The sequence below is a fragment of the Oryx dammah genome, unplaced genomic scaffold (assembly GCF_014754425.2).
Source record: "Oryx dammah isolate SB20612 unplaced genomic scaffold, SCBI_Odam_1.1 HiC_scaffold_20, whole genome shotgun sequence".
Classification (NCBI taxonomy): Eukaryota; Metazoa; Chordata; class Mammalia; order Artiodactyla; family Bovidae; genus Oryx; species Oryx dammah.
Genome location: NW_024070204.1, coordinates 16,305,763 through 16,324,185, shown reverse-complemented (window position 1 = coordinate 16,324,185; position 18,423 = coordinate 16,305,763).

Genomic DNA, 18,423 nt, shown 5'->3' with positions numbered 1-18,423 from the left:
GATGTTCAAGCCTGGATTTAGAAAAGGCAGAGGAACCAGAGATCAAATTGCCAACATCCGTCGGATCATAGAAAAAGCAAGAGAATTCCAGAAGAACAACTACTTCTGCTTCATTGACTATATTAAAGCCTTTGACTGAGTGGATCACAACAAACTGTGGAAAATTCTTTAAGAGATGGGAATACCAGACCACCTTACCTGGCTCCTGAGAAACCCTGTGTGCAGGTCAAGAAGGAACAGTTAGAACTGAAAATGGAACAACTGGTTCCAAACTGGGACAGGAGTATGTCAAGGCCATATATTGTCACCCTGCTTATTTAACTTCTATGCAGAGTACATCATACTAAATGCTAGGCTGTATAAAGCAGAAGCTGGATCAAAATTGCCAGGAGAAATATCAATGACACCACCCTTATGGCAGAAAGCAAAGAGCAACAAAAGAGCCTCTTGATGAAAGAAGAGAGTGAAAAAGTTGGCTTAAAACTCAGCATTCAGAAAACTAAGATCATGGCATCCAGTCCTATCACTTCAGGGCAAATAGATGGGGAAACAATGGAAACAGTGAGAGACTTTATTTTTGGGGCCTCCAAAATCACTGCAGATGGTGACTGAAACCATGAAATTAAAAGACACTTGCTCCTTGGAAGAAAAACCTTGCCAAACATAGACAGAGTATTTAAAAGTAGAGATAGTACTTTGCCAACAAAGGTCCGTCTAGTCAAAGCTATAGCTTTTCCAGTAGTCATGTATGGATGTGAGAGCTGGACTATACAGAAAGCTGAGTGCTGAAAAATTTATGCATTTGAACTGCGGTGTTGGAGAAGATTCTTGAGAATCCCTTGGACTGCAAGGAGATCAAACTAGTCCATCCTAAAGGAAATCAGTACTGAACATTCATTGGTGGGACTAGTTCTGAAGCTGAAGCTCCAATACTTTGGCCACCAGATGCGAAGAACTGACTCATTGGAAAAGACCTGATGCTGGAAAAGATTAAAAGGAAGAGGAAAAGGGGCTGACAGAGGATGAGATGGTTGGATTGCATCCCCGACTCGATGAACATGAGCTTGAGCAAGCTCTGGGAGGTGGTGAAGGACAGGGAAGCCTGGCGTGCTGCAGTCCATGGGGTTGCAAAGAGTCAGGCATGACTGAGTGACTGAACAGCAACAAACTAATGTTTGAGTATTCTAATGTTATTTCATCATTTTGCCCCATCACCCTCTTCACACACACACACATGCATTCACACATACACACAAACTCCAAGACTAAAAAATTCCCTTCCTCTTTGCTTTCAAAATTTAAATTTCCCAGTCATATGTATACTTTCCTTAAGTAACTTTTCTTTCCTTATATATCATTTATGCTTTGATTCTGGGATATTCACTTACTTTTGTTCTTGTTCAGCCACTAAGTCGTGTTGGACTCTTTGCAACCCCATGAACTGCAACATGCTGGGTTCCTCTATTCTCCAGTATCTTCCAGAGTTTGCTCAAATTCACATCCTTTGAGTCGGGGAATGCTATCTAATCATCTCATCCTCTGCTGTCCCTTCTTCTTTTGCCTTCAATATTTTCTAGTATCAGAGTCTTTTCTAGTGAGTTGGCTGTGATCAGATGGCCAAAGCATTAGAGCATCAGCTTCAGCATCATTACTTCCAATGAATATTCAGGGTTGATCTCTTTTAGGATTGACTATTTGGATCTCCTTGCAGTCCAAGGGACTCTCAAGTCTCTCCAGCACCACTCACTTAGGTAATATATTTTATTTAAATACATTTAACCAGGTTTCTAAAAAGAGAAAGCCTCAATAAGTACTTGTCATTCTGGGAGTGTCTCAGCCCTTAGAACATTTTAAATATGTGCCATCTGTATCTTCTCACTTAAACCATACAGCTAAGAATGCAGGGAGAGTTGTCCCTCTGAATTCTCAGCAGAAATCTGAGGCAGAGAAGGGCTTTCTCCAGAGGAATATGTTAACATTGTCTTTTAACAAATGAATAAACTCAGAAATATTCAAGAGATATACAATCTTTTTAAGAAAATTTTATTGGCTTGGACTGTAAAAAAGCAGACATATCCCAAATGAAAATAGGTCTTGAAACCCCAAACTTCTACAGACAGAAAGCAGTGTAAGAAACGTACTACTACAGAGTAAATATTTGTGTCCTCCCAAATTTTTAAGTTAAAACTTAATTTTCACCATGATGGTATTTGAAGATAGCAACTGGAGGTGATTAGATTATGAAAGTAGATCTCTCATGAATGGATTAGTGCCCTTATTAAAAAAAAAAAAAATTTCTCTTGCCACATCCACTATGTGAGGACACAGCAAGAAGACAGCAAATTGTGGATCAGGAAGCAGGCTTTCACTAGACATTAAAGCTGACAAACCTTGATCGTGGAATTCCCAGTCCCCAGGACAGGGGAAAATACATTTCTGTTGTTAATAAGCTATCTGGTCCATGATGTTCTATTATACATAGCAGCTCTACTGTACTATGATATCAATGAAATAAAATCCACATTTTAAAACAAGAAAATCTTAACCAGATATCCCCATGACAGAAATATTTGCTCAAACATAAAGATAAATTTTTCTTCTTTTGGCACCAGACATCAGTCTCCCTAGAAGATAACATTCCTTTCTCAATCCTGTAAAGGGTCATGATGATGCACCACTTGCCTTGTATATCTTTGGTGAATTTTATGTATAGTGCCAGTATATAATTTCCCTTAAAGAGAAAAATAGGTACAGAACATACTGCGTCAGATGGCTTGGGGATGTATTGGACTTCACCTAATAAAAGTTTTTAGCTTAAATACGTACTTACATGGTTATTGGTCTTCCCTTTTGGCTCAGCTGGTAAAGAATCCACCTGTAATGTGGGAGACCTGGTTTCGATCCTTGGGTTAGGAAGATCCCCTGGAGAAGGGAAAGGCTACCCACTCTAGTATTCTGGCCTAGAGAATTCCATGGACTCTATAGCCCATGGGGTCACAAAGAGTCAGACACAACTAAGCAACTTTCACTAATACATGGTTGTTAAACTTACTAGATACATTACTTGTAATCTACATATTTTACAAGTTATTGTGTCTTGCATTACCACATGTGTGACTGAGCCACCAGTAAAAGTGACGATGCCTAGGCAACTTGAAACAATTGACCAAATGTATAATTTTATTAGCTCAATGATATGGAAAGAAACAACAAGAGGGTGCCTTTTCCTGAACATAACAGTAGGATAGGTGTGTCCAGAGGCCTTTGGCTACACTTAACTGAAGAGCCTGAGTGGCCTACCATGAGGAGTTCTAGGGCTATGGGACAAATATTTCCCAAATCTTGATCAAAATTAAGACCAAAAGGGAGGGCATTGTAAATAAGGAATGTTGCCTACCACTCAGCTCTACAAGAATCATTACTGGCCAACACAGTTGCTGATATATAATACACTCTGAAAGAAATCTGGGGTGATATAAGAATCCCCCCAAAATGAGATAAGAATCAGAATCACTTTGTGCTCTGGGAAAACTGCCACAGATAGTAAAGATTATCTGAAAAAAAAAAAATTTATGGACCCAGTTTCTTACATCTTGCCATATTAAGAAAAGCACCTAAACCATTAACTAAGATAGTTGGCCCCCACAAATAGCAATGGTCTTCTACTAAGATGTGTAATTGAATGCATGTACCCCCTACCCCAAATCATAAATGCACTGACTTTCCCCTTTACCACTTCAAAACATTCCTCAGAGTTTCCCAAAAGACTTTCTTCTGAGTCATAATCCTTAGGTTGACTAGAAAAATTATTTCTTTCTTATATTGAATATTAATTTTTTGTCTATAATACTACTCATTTATAAATGTGGGATATCACTAATAGAAAAAAAAAAAACCCTAAGAGTTGAGAGGGTGGAACCCTAAAGGATGGAGCCAAGAGATACAGTGAACTATTACCAAAGAGTAGCAGGACTGAGTCCTAATCAAGGCAGTACCAAGAAATGCCAAATGCAGGTTTCAAAAATTGTTATAGAATAGCAACTCCTGTGTGTTTCTTTTGTTTCTCTTTTTTGGATGAGAATATTTATAGAATTATAGTAATTAATCCTACTCTTGTTCAATAACTGTAGCATAATATATTGACTGTACAACACCCAGGATGGCAAATAATTTATCTCCTTATTTTACAAGTCTTTTGATCTAAAGGGAGTACACTTGATAAAACTATAAAGAACACATATCCATACCTGGTCTAGTTTAGATGGTGAGACTCTAGAGTTGGAGTTGATGTAATCAGATGAGACTTTGGGAGCCTTGGAAAAGGGTGAGAGTATTTTGTAGTCAAATGCTTTACTACTGAGCTACAGGCCCCTCTGTGGGTGACAGTATTTTGAACATGGGAAGATGTAAATTACTGGAGCCCAGAGGGAAATCTATAATATTCTTCCTCCAAGAATAGTAGATCAGTTGACAATGACCTTAGTCTATTGATATTTACAAATGTGAGTAGTCTTCTCCTACACAGAATCATGGCTGGATGCCTAATGTAATCTAATATACATAAACCTTACTAAGACTATTGAAAGACCTGGATAGACAAATACAATAATGTGTGATCAAGGCATAGAGGTTTCCATGTTGGTTACTCTTGATTCAGCCACTCTGGAAAAATCTGGCTTCTGTATACTGGTGAAGCTTGCTTGGAGAGGCCATTCATCAGCCATATAAACTAGACCCTCCGGACTTAGTTTGGCCTTTAAATAACATCAAACTCATAGAAACTCTAAACCAGAATTTCTTCCACTGAATTATCCCTGTATTCATAACCCCTACACATTGTAGACTGAGGAAAATTCTGAAAGAGATGGGAATACCAGACCACCTGACCTGCCTCTTGAGAAATCTGTATGCAGGTCAGGAAGCAACAGTTAGAACTGGACATGCAACAACAGACTGGTTCCAAATAGGAAAAGGAGTACATCAAGGCTGTATATTGTCACCCTGCTTATTTAACTTCTATGCAGAGTACACAATGAGAAACGCTGGACTGGAAGAAACACAAGCTGGAATCAAGATTGCCGGGAGAAATATCAGTAACCTCAGATATGCAGATGACACCACCCTTATGGCAGAAAGTGAAGAGGAACTAAAAAGCCTCTTGATAAAAGTGAAAGAAGAGAGTGAAAAAGTTGGCTTAAAGCTCAACATTCAGAAAATGAAGATCACGGCATCTGGTCCCATCACTTCATAGGAAATAGATGGGGAAACAGTGGAAACAGTGTCAGACTTTATTTTGGGGGGCTCCAAAATCACTGCAGATGGTGATTGCAGCCATGAAATTAAAAGACGCTTACTCCTTGGAAGAAAAGTTATGAGCAACCTAGATAGCATATTCAAAAGCAGAGACATTACTTTGCCGAATAAGGTCCATCTAGTCAAGGCTATGGTTTTTCCAGTAGTCATGTATGGATGTGAGAGTTGGACTGTGAAGAAGGCTGAGCACCGAAGAATTGATGCTTTTGAACTGTGGTGTTGGCGAAGACTCATGAGAGTCCCTTGGACTGCAAGGAGATCTAACCAGTCCATTCTGAAGGAGATCAACCCTGGGATTTCTCTGGAAGGAATGATGCTAAAGCTGAAACTAATACTTTGACCACCTCACGTGAAGTGTTGACTCATTGGAAAAGACTCTGATGCTGGGAGGGATTGGGGGCAGGAGGAGAAGGGGATGACAGAGGATGAAATGGCTGAATGGCATCACTGACTTGATGGACATGAATCTGAATGAACTCTGGGAGTTGGTGATGGACAGGGAGGCCTGGCGTGCTGCGATTCATGGGGTCGCAAAGAGTCGGACACGACTGAGCTACTGAACTGAACTGAACTGGACACTTTGTAAGAGATAATAAATGATCATTGTTGCTTTGAGTCACTAAGAATAAGATGATATATTAGACAACATTAGATAACTAACATAATTTCTTACACTGATGTCATTTATACAAAGTTTTAAAACATGTCAAAGGAAATTACATGATTTAGTTACCAGAGTACACGTTTTTAAGTAGCAAAAAAAACTTTACATAAAAATAATCTAGTGGCTTTCTTTGTAGACCAGGAGAATCTATATCTTAAAACATTGTTACATATAACTATACATTTCAATAGAAATTTTAAGTAACATAAATCAAAGGGAAAGTGCAGTACAGGATAACATGCTTTATGATTGATGTATTTTAGAAACTGAGGGGAATTTTGCTGACAGAGTGAGAGCCACATTTGGGTCTTGAAAGAAAATAAAAGCTAAATAAGGAAAAAGGAAGAAAGAAGAAAGAGGGTTGAATTAAGTAAAAAAATGAAATAAAGATAATATCTGAACAGATTAAAGGCACAGAGCCAAAAGAGAGTTTGGATCTTTGACCACATTCACTTAAAAGTTATTGAATGGAGGATGAATGTATACTTTTGAACCATAGTTTTCTCTGGATATATGACCAGGAATGAGATGTTGTATGATAGCTCTATTTTTAGTTTTCTAAGGACCCTCCATACTGTTCCCGATAGTGGCTTCATTCTCACCAACAGTGTAGAGGATTCCCTTTTCCCCAAACCTTCCCCAGAATTTATTGTTTGTAGACTTTTTGGTGATGGCTATTCTGACTGGTGTGAGGTGGGACCTCATTGTAGATTTGATTTGCATTTCTCTAATAATTAGCAGTGTTGGGCATCTTCTCATGTGCCTCTTGACAATCTGTATATCTTCTTTGGAGAAGTGTCTATTTAGGTCCTCTGCCCATGTTTTGACTGGATTGTACTCTGTGATATTGATTGTGTGAGGAATCTAAAAAAGGGATGCAAATGAACTTATTTACAAAACATAGACTCACAGATCTAAAAAATAAACTTGTTACCAAAGGGGAAAGAAGGATGACAAATTAGGAGTCTGGGATTGACATAAACACTCTACCATATTTAAAATAGGTAACCAACAAGGACTTACTGCATAGCACAGTGACCTTTACTCAATATTCTATAACAAGCTAAATAGGAAAATAAATGGAAATTATACACACACACACACACAAATATCTGATTGAAGTCAAAAGGAGAAATGGGCAGCAGAACAATAGATGGTTAGATAGCATCACCGACTCAATGGACACGAATCTGAGCACACTCCAGGGGATAATGGAGGGCAGAGGAGCCTGGCATGGTACATTCCATGGAGTCACAACGAGTTGAGCCTGACTTAGTAACTGAACGACATTCAACAACAAAATATGTGTCTGAATCACTTTGTGGTACACCCGAAACTCGCACAGCATTGTAAATCAATTGTAGTCCAATATAGATAAAAATTTAAAGAGTTATTTAAAGATTTTAAACATAGGCATGATAAGATCAGACATGCTTTAGAAAGAGGAAAACTGGAGTGGGAAGGATAGAGTTTGGGAGTGTAGCCTCCTGTTGAATAATTAGGAGGTCTTGAATTAAAAATCCAGCAGTAACCATGGAAAGTCTTCCCCATAATAGTTAATGACAATTCTATTCTTCCAATTTCTGAAACCCAAAACTTGTGCATTCTTTACTGCTTTCCCTTATTTTTTCACACATCATATCCAATAGTTTGGCAAATTCAGTCAGCTTTTCTTTCAAAACGTATCTCCAATACCTAAACATCACCTCTGCCTCAGGGACTTTGTGACTTTTGTCCTTCTCCTTTCAGTGCTAGTCCACCAAATACTTGTAAGGCCGACTCACTTTTCTCCTCCAGGTCTTTACTCCTTTATAACATTTTCATAGAGTACTTTCCAGGGCATCAAATATAAAATTACAGACCTTCCAATTTTCTTTATCCTCCTTCCTTACCCTATTATTGTTCTTACATACTACTCCATCTATTTTATTTAATTATGTTGCTTATAAGTATACAAAGATGTAGAAAGAAAGAGAGACATATGGTGGACAGTCAATAAATATTTATGAATGGATGAATAAATAGATTAAGAAGATATTAATACTTTTTATTATAATTGGCAATATGATTTTAAGAATAGCTCCCAAGTTTTGTCTGTATTAGGACTCTCCAGGATCTCTCTCTACTATATACAAACTCCTTTTAGCCCTAAGTCCTGAAAAGTCCAGTAAACTGATTCAGAACTAAATGTCAGGGGATGAAATAGTGACACAATTTTCAGCTTCAAAGCTTAGCAACAATTCCATAAGTAGTTTTTAATAGTCATGTCTTTCTCCAAACCTAATATGTTAATCTTTTATAATGATTTGACAATAGAAAGAATAAAAGGGGAGGAAAGTTTGAGTTGAAATACCTGGGATTCTTATTCTATTTCTACTATAATTTAGGACTCTTAACTCCATTTGAAAGTTTCCACATCTCAAAAACTAAAAAGGTAAACAAAATTTAAATATATATGCTCTAATTTGCAGATTACATTGCAAAGGAAAAAAAGAGAGTTGTATACTTATTTAAAACAGGAAAGGTTATGCACTCTATGCACAAAAATTCTTTTAATGCTATACTTCCAAGAAGTCTAACCCACTAATATTCCAAATATATAATTATAAATGAAGAATTTCCAGTCAGTTGTTATAATAATGTAAAAGTTCTCAGAAGTAAATTCTACATAGTAAGAGTCAAATATGATAGGCCAAAACTTTTTTCTTATTATAAAACCATTTCTTAGTGATCTACACTGATCATTAGTGTAAAATGTTTTGCTTATGTGAGCTCACTGTCTTCCCCTTAAAATCTCTGTAACCTTTAAAAGATTTCTTTATGTATTTGTCAAAACTGAGAAATCTGAAAGGAAAAAAAAAATGTCCACATGGCCCAATTACAGATTACTGAAAAGGTCAGCAAGATGTCATCGTTACAGAGCAGTCTGGAAAATCTCATGAGAACTTTCAGCTGAAAGTTCAATTAAATTGTTGGGCTCCTGACTTGGAGGAATCAATCCCTCATAAGAATAACGGGCAGTAGCCACCCTGTGGGTAAAGAACACTGGTTGACTATCCTCCTGATGTAGAACAAAGGTAAGGGGAAAAGTGGCCCAACCGATACAATACTACCGGTGATTAAAAGCCATTTGTTCTCTTGTGGTTTTTCCACACTACCAGGTGCATTTAACTTGTAATAAATACATTCTAGAAAAAGTTTCTGCTTTATCATAAAGATCTTACAGTTTCATCAAATTTCACAATTTAAGAATTTTTAAAAATGATAATTAAAAGTATTTTTAGAAGTTTGTACCACTACAAAACTCCAAGATGCACTTGTTTTGTTTTCCTCTTAATATTTTCAATTTATTTTGTACTTAGAGCACAAAATTTGAACATTTATAAGGCTTTGAGGAAAATTTGAATAAATCAAACATATTACCTAAAAATAAAAATATAACAAATATAGCTGTGTGAAGAATTCTAAAAGTAAAACCACATGAACCTACTTTAAAATTATGAGATGACATATAAAGTCCTAAGAATGCTTTTTGAACATCTAATAATATTCACTGTAGCAGTTAGGTCTGAGGGCATTTTCATGGAAGGTATTATGTACTTTTTTTGTGGTCTAGTCAAGTATATCTAAAGATGTCTAAATCTTGAATATTCATTAAGTTAAAACAACTTTAGCAGTATATACTAAATTTAGTATTACTATTATATAATGAAAACCTGGAGCCATCATAAATTGTTGGTTAGAAGCACTTTGGTAAATAATTTGGCAATTTATTTTAAAGTTGAACATTCATATACTGCATGACTCAGCAATTCTACTTCTAGATGCTTACTTGAGAAATAAGCAAAGATTTCCCTTAGAAACTTTTTCACATGTGTGTGTTCAGTTGGTAAGTCATGTCCAACTCTGCGACCCCATGAACTATAGCCTGTAAGGCTCCTCTGTCCACTGCATTTTCCAGGCAAGAATACTGGAGTGGGTTGCCATTTACCACTCCAGGGGATCTTACTAATCCATGAATCCAACCCTCATCTCTTGTGTCTCTTGCATTAGCAGGCAGGCAGATTGTTTACCAGAGTCACCTGGGAAGAAGACAACTTTTTCATCATATATACAATAATGATATATTACTATACATTATATGGGCTTTCCTGGTAGCTCAACTGGTAAAGAATCTGCCTGCAATGCCAGAGACCCAGGTTCAATCCCTGGGTTGGGAAGATTCCCTGGAGGAGGGCATGGCAATCCACTCCAGTACTCTTGCCTGGAGAATCTCCATGGACAGAGGAGCCTGGGGGGCTATAGTCCATGGGGTCACAAAGAGTTGAACATGACTGAGTGACTAAGCCCAGCACACAGCATACATTAATATAATAGCATTACTATTAATGAATATTATGATTATTATGTGAAACAGGTACAAGTGCATGACAGGGCCATGTGGTTAAATATAAAATGGACAGATATATATGTGTTTAGATGAACCTGTCTTTGTGTAAATAGCAGTACGAACCCACAGCCATGTATAGTGAGCCCGCATGGACTCATATTGAATACATTAACTTGTAGACTAATTTCTCAGTACCCCTAGAACATCTTTTATATTGAGTATTTTACTATATCTGCTGATTGCATTGTTTGGCAGAGTATGCACTCAAAGCTTCCTTACCGCAGAGAGTATTCTCAATAAATACAAGACTTCTCTAAACCACTATAGTTCTCCTCTGTGCTTAGGATTTGTATTGAGCCTGGCAAACCTTTTAGAGAATGAAGTGGCCACCCACTCCAATATTCTTGCCTGGGAAATCCCCATGGACAGGGGAGCCTGGCGGGCTAGAGTCCATGGGGTCACAAAGAGTTGGACACGATTGAGCAACTAAGCATGGCGCAGAGTGTCTCATAGAGTTTTCAAGGATTAACTAAATTTATAGTGCATAAAATTGGCCTGGCATGCATAAGCGCTCCATAGCACAGCTATTACAGTTGTGTTTATTATTACCATGAGATCTATCAACTGTTGGGTCAGGAGTAGGTCCCAAACAAGATTACATTTAGTAAAAAAAATTGTATGCTAGGTAGTTAACTAACGGTAGCTACTGCAGATAATTACCTCCTAAGACCTGATGGCTCAGTGGTAAAGAATCCTCCTGCCAGTGCAGGAAACATGGGTTCAAGCCCTGGTTTGGGAAGATCCCCTGGAAAAGGAAAGGCCAACCCACTCCAATATTCTTGCCTGGAGAACATCAGCTGCAATCCATGGGGTCACAAAGAGTCAGACAAGGCTTAGAGGCTAAACAACAACAAGAATAAACTAAAAGTGACGGATTGATTTACTACTTCAAGAAATAACAAAAGTAGTCACTGAATGTATAATTTATTAAAATCATTTTGAGGAAACTGACAAGTGAATTCTTGTCATTCAACTGTTTGGACAAAACAAGAACTCATATGTCTTTTTTAATTGTTCTTTATAAAAGGGCAAAATGGTAGTGAGCAATTTTAAGTGTGAGTCACAAAAAATAATGAAATAAATTCCTACCATCCATCTGGATTCTTTAGTTGATCATTTTAGAGAACTAAATATAAAATCTTTTGAAAAATAAAATAGGACTTTCAGTATACATATTTGTCTTTGCTAAGTAGAATTACAGCTTAAAATCTGTTACTTAAAATAAATGGATGTATTCATTTAAAAGAGTAAAAAACTAAAAGATATGGATAACTTCTCAATCATTTATTTTGCACTCCTAAATTATATTTACTTGTGTAAAGCTTTATTAACCAGAAAAATAAGTATCTACTAAAGGATAACTGGACTGCCTTGTTGATTTAAACCAACTTTAAATTTCTGGGAAGGGGATACATGGATGGGGAAATACCAGCGAACAGTACGTGCATGATGTACTTCTAAGGATATAAATAAATTAAAGCATATTCCCCAGATATCACAAAACAAAATCAAGTGTTCATATAAAGTAAAAATATTTTAACTAATGTTCAGCTATTACCAACATATGGCATATTGCTTTGTATATTTTTCCAAAAGCATTACTCTATAAATTTCAACATCCTTCCTTATTGAAATGATCTTTTCATTTGTATATTTGCTCATTTGGACTCAATATAAAATAAATAGATAATATTTTAATATTTTAAAATATTTTAATAGTATCTAAAATAAATAGATAATATAGAATTAATCCACCCATTATTGAGTTTAGCAGTTGTGCTGCTTTTTTGCATTTTATTCAGTGCCTGAAAATAGGTTGCCTAAAAAATGCCTGAGTTACAACCAATAGTCTTTGGGGGAAGAACATACTTTGTGTTTAAGGGAAATAAGAATTACAAATTACTTAGTAAACTGATGAATATGCATTACTGATCCAAAAATTATCATTATTTCAAGACAAAACTGTTTTACAGAATCTTGATATTATATAAATAATTTTACATTCAATAAGCATTTTATTTAATAAGATGCATGCCTTTTGCACATTAATGTTATCTTTTAAAAATAGAGTTCATTTGAATAGTTGCCTTTTCTAGCATAAAGTCAAATGAAACACTTGCATGTGGTAGGAAACACTGTGGTACAAGCTTTTGGTTTATTCAAAAAGTGTGAATAAACTAGTTATTCTAGAAGTCATTGAGAATACAAAAATCAAAAATGTATAAGCCTTTAAATAGCTTTAAGTTCTGTGTTTAGAATTGTTAAGATGGTCCAAAATAAACATTACAAAGAAGGCTTTCTTTTTCTTTTACTGTGTATGTAAAGGCCTGAGGGACCAACACAATTTTTTAAATATTTTAAGGTAATATAAAACTTGAGGACTCAGAAAAATTTATTTCATGGTGATTATAGTTAATACTAGAGTATATATACTTACAAGATGCTAAGAAAGTAAATATTAAATGTTCTCATCACAAAAAGAGAAATAGTAGTTTTGTAAGATGATGGAAATGTTAGCTAGCACAATAGTGGTAATCATTTTGCAATATATCAATGTGTCAAATAGACACAATGTATACCTTATCCTTACTGAAGATTATATGTTAACTATATCTCAGTAAAGTTGGAAAGGGAAAGATTGTAAGAAAATACATTCCAGAATTATAGAAATCCTTTTTGTTCCTGTTCAATGTTGTATCCTAACACATAAAATATATAAATATATATATATATACATAGTTTATATAATAAGTGTGTAGATACACATTAATATCTTTAATGATATTTAAAACTCATTCTGAAAAAATGCACAAATCTACACTTCAAAGGATTGTCAGTGAGTGAATGTGCCTGAGCTTTCTTCACACAGATAAAGAAATTAACCAACAGCTGCAGAAGCTTGTCTCTTGTCTCTATCTTAAATATCATGACTACACTGATTTCTAAAGGCATAGATCAGTTTTGCCTGTTTTTGGGCTTAATATCAATCAAGCTATACAGGTATTAATCCCTTGGGTTAAGTTTCTTTTGTTCAACAATTATATTTGCCTGTTCATCTATCTTGTTAAATGTAAGATTCATTGATTCATTTTCATCGTTCATATGATACCAATTGTATGAACACAAAACATGTTTTAACTCTTCTAATACAGAAGTACACTGGAGCTGTTTTTTTTTTTTTCTTTCACTAAAGTAACTTACTTTACTATACATGCTCATGATTTGTGGTGCCTTTGTGTGGATGTTTTGGTGTAAATACCTATGAATGGGATTGTTGGACTTCATGGAACAACAGATTGGTTCCAAATAGGAAAAGGAGCACATCAAGGCTGTATATTGTCAGCCTGCTTATTTAACTTCTATGCAGAGTACATCATGAGAAACGCTGGGCTGGAAGAAGCACAAGCTGGAAACAAGATTACTGGGAGAAATATCAATAACCTCAGATATGCATATGTCACCACCGTTATGGAAGAAAGTGAAGAGGAGCTAAAGAGCCTCTTTAAGAAAGTGAAAGAGGAGAGTGAAAAAGTTGGCTTAAAGCTCAACATTCAGAAAATGAACATCGTGGCATCCGGTCCCACCACTTCATGGGAAATAGATGGGGAAACAGTGGAAACAGTGTCAGAGTTTTATTTTGGGGGGCTCCAAAATCACTGCAGCCATGAAATTAAAAGACGCTTACTCCTTGGAAGGAAAGTTATGACCAAACTAGATAGCATATTGAAAAGCAGAGACATTACTTTGCAAACTCCATCTAGTCAGGTCAGTTCAGTTGCTCAGTTGTGTCCAACTCTTTGTGAACCCATGGACCGCAGCATGCCAGGACTCCCTGTCCATCACAAACTCTCAGAGTTTACAAAACTCATGTCCATTGAGTCAGTGATGACATCCAACCATCTCATCCTCTGTTGTCCCCTTCTCCTCCTGCCTTCAATCTTTCCTAGCATCAGAGTCTTTTCAAATGAGTCAGTTCTTCACATCAGGTGGCCAAAGCATTGGAGTTTCAGCCTCAGTATCAGTCCTTCTAATGAACACTCAGGACTGATTTCCTTTAGGATGAACTGGTTGGATCTCCTTACAATCCAAGAGACTCTCAAGGGTCTTCTCCAACTCCACAGTTCAAAAGCATCAATTCTTCAATGCTCAGCTTTCTTTATATTCCAACTCTCATATCTATACATGACTACTGGAAAAACCATAGCTTTGACTAGACAGACCTTTGTTGGCAAAGTAAAGTCTCTGCTTTTTAATATGCTTTATATGTTGGTCATAGCTTTTCTTCCAAGGAGCAAGTGTCTTTTAATTTCATGACTGCAGTCACCATCTGCAGTGATTTTGGAGCTGAAAAAAATAGCCACGGTTTCCACTGTTTCCCCATCTATTTCCCATGAAGTGATGGGACCAGATGCCATGATCTTAGTTTTCAGAATGTTGAGCTTTAAGCCAACTTTTTCACTCTCCTCTTTCACTCTCATCAAGAAGCTCTTTAGTTCTTCTTCACTTTCTGCTGTAAGGGTGGTGTCATCTGCATATCTAGTCAAGGCAATTGTTTCTCCAGTAGTCATGTGTGGATGTGAGAGTTGGACTATAAAGAAAGCTGAGCACTTAAAAATTGATGCTTTTGAACTGTGGTGTTGAGGAAGACTCTTGAGAATCTCTTGGACTGCAAGGAGTTCCAACCAGTCCATCCTAAAGGAGATCAGTCCTGAGCGTTCATTGGAAGGACTGATGCTGAAGTTGAAACTCCAATACTTTGGCCACCTGATGCGAAGAGCTGTCTCGTTTGAAAAGACCCTGATGCTGGGAAAGATTGAAGGCAGGAGGAGAAGGAGACGACAGAGGATGAGACAGTTGGATGGCATCACCGACTCAATGGACATGAGTTTGGCTTAACTCTGGGAGTTCATAATGGACAGGGAGGCCTGGCGTGCTGTGGTCCATGGGGTCACAAAGAGTTGGACACGACTGAGTGACTGAACTGAACTGAACTGAAGGACTGTGTATATTTAACTCTATGATGCAATGTCAGTTTTCTAGTTTGACTTCAGCAAAACAAATTCCCACAAATAGTGTATGAGAGAGTTTCTTTTGCCCCATGTCTTTTCTGACATTCTGATCTAATGCAACGAGGATTGGCTTTAGTGTATAGAAGTCAAAGTTAATTTTTATCCATATGGCTATTCACTTGGCACAGAATAATTTATTAAAAGATTATTCTTTAAGGCACCAGTATTGAAATAAGCAGAGTATATGAAATGCTCACAGCTTGGAAAGATAGCGATTCCTCAAATAATCATTTGTTTTCTGATTTACTTCACTCTGTATGACAGGCTCTAGGTTCATCCACATCACTTTAACTGATTCAATTCATTCCTTTTTATGGCTGAGTAATATTTCATTATGTTTATGTACCACATCTTTATCCATTCATCTGTTGCTGGGCATCTAAACTGCTCCCATGTCCTGGCTATTATAAACAGTGCTGCAATGAACATCAAGGTACATGTGTCTTTCTGAGTTATGGTTTTTTCAGGGTATATGCCCAGTAGTAGGATTTCTGGGTTATATGGGCTTCCTTGATGACTCAGTGGTAAAAAAACAAATCCCCCTGTCAAGCAGGAGACTTGGATTTGACACTTGGGTCAGAAAGATCCCCTGGAGAAGAAAATGGAAACCCACTCCAGTATTCTTGCCTGGGAAATCTCATGGACAGAGGAGCCTGGGGGGCTACAGTCCTTGGGGTCACAAAAGAGTTGGACATGACTTAGTAACCAAACAACAACAGCACGGTAGTTCTACATTTATCTTTTAAAGAAACCTCTATATTTTTCTCCACGGTGACTGGGCCAATTTACATTCCCATCAACAATGTAAGAGGGTTCCCTTACTCCACACCCTCTCTGGCATTTATTGTCTGTTGATGTTTTGATGATGTCCATTCTGACTGGTGTGAGGTACCATGAGGTGCACCTCATTGTACTTTTGATTTGCCTTTCTCTAATAATTAGCAATGCTCAGCATCTGTTCACATGCCGCTTGGCCATCTGTGTGTCTTTTTGGAAAGATGTCTATTTAGGTCTTCTACCCATTTTTTGATTGTATTGTTTGATTTTGTGATACTGAATTCCGTAAGCTGTTTGTATATTTTGGAGATTAATTCTTTGTCTGTTGCTCCATATGCAAATTTGTCCCATTGTTTTTCATCTTGTTTATTATTTTCTTTGCTATGCAAAACTTTTATATTTAACTAGGTCCCAATTATTTATTTTTGTTTTTGTTTTCATTAACTCATAAATGTGTGGAAAATTCTGAAAGAGATGGGAATACCAAACCACCTTACCTGCCTCTTGAGAAACCTATATGCAGATCAGGAAGCAACAGTTAGAACTGGACATGGAACAACAGACTGGTTCCAAATAGGAAAAGGAGTATGTCAAGGCTGTATATTGTCACCCTGCTTATTTAACTTCTATACAGAGTACATCATGAGAAATACTGGACTGGAAGAAGCACAAGCTGGAAACAAGATTGCTGGGAGAAATATCAATAACCTCAGATATGCAGATTACACCACCCATATGGCAGAAAGGGAGGAGGAACTAAAAAGCCTCTTGATGAAAGTGAAAGAGGAGAGTAAAAGGGTTGGCTTAAAGCTCAACATTCAGAAAACTAAGATCATGGCACCTGGTCCAATCACTTCATGGCAAATAGATGGGGAAACAGTGGAAACAGTGTCAGACTTTGTTTTTTTGGGCTCCAAAATCACCTCGGATGGTGATTGCAGCCATGAAATTAAAAGATGCTTACTCATTGGAAGAAAAGTTATGACCAACCTAGATAGCATATTCAAAAGCAGAGACATTACTTTGCCAACAAAGGTCCATCTAGTCAAGGCTATGGTTTTTCCAGTGGTCACGTATGGATGTGAGAGTTGGACTGTGAAGAAAGCTGAATGCTGACGAATTGATGCTTTTGAACTGTGGTGTTGAAGACTCTTGAGAGTCCCTTGGACTGCAAAGAGATCCAACCAGTCCATTCTGAAGATCAACCCTGGGATTTCTTTGGAAGGAATGATGCTAAAGCTGAAACTCCAGTACTTTGGCCACCTCATGCGAAGAGTTGACTCATTGGAAAAGACTCTGATCCTGGGAGCGATTGAGGGCAGGAGGAGAAGGGGATGACAGAGAATGAGATGGCTGGATGGCATCACCGACTTGATGGACATGAGTTTGAGTAGACTTTGGGAGTTGGTGATGGACAGGGAGGCTTGGCGTGCTGTGATTCACGGGGTCACAAAAAGTCAGACACAACTGAGCGACTGAACTGAACTGAACTCATATATATAGAATCTAAAAAAATGGTACTGATGAACCTATTTGCAGGGAAGGAATAGAGATGTGAAAATAGAGTATGGCCTTGCAGACATGGTGGAGGGGAAGGGAAGGGAGAATTAATTGAGAAAGTAGCATTGACATACGTACAATACTATGTGTAAAATAGATAGCTGGGGAGAAGCTGCTGTACAGCACAGAGAGCTCAGCAATCTGTGATGACCTGGGGGGGGGATACTGGGGGTGAGAGGGGGGCTCAAGAAGAAGTGAATATATGTATACATATGGCTGACTCACGATGTTGTACATGCAGAAACTAACACAACAACATAAAGCAAACGTATTCTAATATGAAAAGTGTTTCAGGAAAAAGAGTTATCTTATTGATCAGAGCAATGTGAATAAATATTTCAGCAGGTTGTTTTGTGCAAATTGGCAATGTGAACCTAAAATTTGTATGTATATGCAAAGAGTTAGTATAGTCTAGACAATCTTAAAAAAAGAAGACTAAATTTTGAAAACTGACACGATCATGTAGAAAGATCTGCAAAAGATTTATAGTGATAAAAGCTGGAAGGTATTGATGAAATGACAAATCATAGGTCATTAGAACCAAACAGACAGTACAGAAATAAATTCACCCATATATGATTGTTCAATTT